A 2,500-nucleotide genomic window follows, 5' to 3' on the forward strand; every position below is an offset into this window, starting at 1 on the left:
TGCGTCTTCTTTTAAACATGCATAGGCTGGTGAGGCTTCCTTTGCATGGCTGTCTGTGTGAATAAGGAAGTCTACATAATGGATTGATGTGACCCTGGAGAAAATAGTGATGAGCTACCTGCCATCCCAGATTTGGAGATAGGACAATGTACACACAACTTCAGTCAGGACTATATCATATTTTAGGAAAGGCTATTTTGGAATTTAAAGTCATAATCCTTTCTTTCTGACTGACCAATCAGAGGCTAACAGGAAGTTACGTCTTATATCTAACCTCAACCTTACTTGCTTGGAAGTGTGGGAGAAAACAATGGGCTTAGGCGACCTGTGCCTTTGGCAGTTACCAGGGCTAATGGGAAAGAAAAAAATGTAAGAGTAGCAACCTCTGCCAAGGAAGCTGTTTGATAGAACATTTGACAATGTTACACCCAAATTTTTTTCAAGTGTTTCTACCTTGTTGTCAGAAATTGGAATGGCACAATTTGCCCTATACTGCAATGATTATTTTTTTATTGATTCACCTGTTCCTTTTGTCATTTCCAACAACTTCACAAAATTTCATCAAGATCTGTGATTTTTTTGTTTTGTTATCCTGCTGACAGATAGACAGACGGACAGACAAACAAACAAAACAAAACAACCAACATGACTGAAATCATGGCCTCCTTGGGGGAGATATAGGCAAAAGCTTTCTCATAAACAAATATCTGTGATGGGCAGTCAGTCAGTTGGACAGACTCACGCATGGGTCTCACAGACTGTGGTCAGACACCTTTGATAGGTAGAGGCATAAAAGAGACCTCAATTGACCATCCGTTTTGGTAGATATCCCTTGACAGGGTCAAGGACAGACACAATCCCTTGCTATACTCTCCATCTGATACAAACGGATGATCTGAAATCTGAAACTCAACCGTGGTAGATGGAAATGGAATGTGTGGATTTCTCTCGCCTATTCCCAGCTTTGTGCGACAACAAAGCTAGTTTAAAAGAGACAACCATGAGAAAACCCTGACATGAGAATTATGTCAAAAGTTTATCCTTCAAAAACTACAAAAAAGCCCACTGATTATCACACGTTCTTATTCACTAACCAAGTAGGACTGCAGCACGCAGAGTTAAGATGATTTGAATAGCACCATGGAATAGTAGCTACAAGTGAGAGGCAACCAGCCCATTTCCAGTGTTTAAGCCTGTCACGATTAGTGATGCTGGATGAAGTGCATATATTGCCAGGAAGAGACTAAACACCAATGGAGCTGAAGTTCAGAGGAAAACTGACCAGGAGGGTTCAGAGCTACTATGAGCGGTATGACATTCCTGTCAGCAGACTGCTGGGAGCTTAGTGCATCATGGGACTTTGGCACTTTATGTAGCAACAGAAGACTACTGAAGATGGGTTAAAATCTCAGACACCATTGGGTGTCAGCCTTCTCAGCTTTTTGTGTCCTCAAAACAAACCAATACACAAACAAGCATTCACACACTCACACACACACTGGATGGATGTTGGATCAAGGGCAAATATTCCATGGGAAGAGATGAGAGAATCAGTTCAAAGAGGGACCGGAGCGTTCACTGTTGAGGGGATTCCTGCCTGCAGGCGGCTAAGCACTGAATGTGGCGACGGCAGGAAATTAAGCACTGAATGTGGTGGCTGCAGACGACAACAGCGGGAAACTAAACTACACCCTGAATATGTTACTCGTGGTGCCCAAAGAGGAGCTGGACTTTGAAGTAGGGGCTCCTGCTCATCTTGGAATGAGGCCTTGACCAAAGCTAGTTTCTTGTTCTTGTTTTTTTTCTGTTACTTTGTTTGTTTGTTTGTTTGTTTGTTTGTTTGTTTTTTGTTTTTTTCTTTCTTTCTTTCTTTCTTTCTTTCTTTCTTTCTTTCTTTCTTTCTCACTGCCTTTTGCCCTGCTCAGTGTTGAACATAAGTGGACACGAGTGTTTCTTGTTCTTGTTTTTTTCTGTTACTTTGTTTGTTTGTTTGTTTGTTTGTTTGTTTGTTTCTTTGTTTCTTTGTTTCTTTCTTTCTTTCTTTCTTTCTTTCCTTCTTTCTTTCTTTTTCACTGCCTTTTGCCCTGCTCAGTGTTGAACATAAGTGGAGACGAGTGAAAGAGGTGGGAGGAAGAATTAATGATGGAGAACCAGAGCGAGGAGAGACATAGAGAAACATAATAGACAAAGACTGAGAGATACAAAGATAAGGAAAGGGGATGAAATGATTGAGAGAAATAAAATAGAGAGTAAATCATGAAGGCTGTGGCTCCTTGAGGTCGTGGGACAGATGGACAGATTGACTGCTCCCACTGTCACCCCGCATGAGAGTTAGCCTCAGGCTAGTGCTGAACGTTCAGAGAGAGAGAGAGAGAGAGAGAGAGAGAGAGAGAGAGAGAGAGAGAGAGAGAGAGAGAGAGAGAGAGAGAGAGAGAGAGAGAGAGAGAGAGAGAGAGAGAGAGAGAGAACTCGGATTGAGGTTAGGGTTACAAGTAGACAG

The sequence above is a fragment of the Engraulis encrasicolus genome, chromosome 3, assembly GCF_034702125.1.
Source record: "Engraulis encrasicolus isolate BLACKSEA-1 chromosome 3, IST_EnEncr_1.0, whole genome shotgun sequence".
Taxonomy (NCBI): domain Eukaryota; kingdom Metazoa; phylum Chordata; class Actinopteri; order Clupeiformes; family Engraulidae; genus Engraulis; species Engraulis encrasicolus.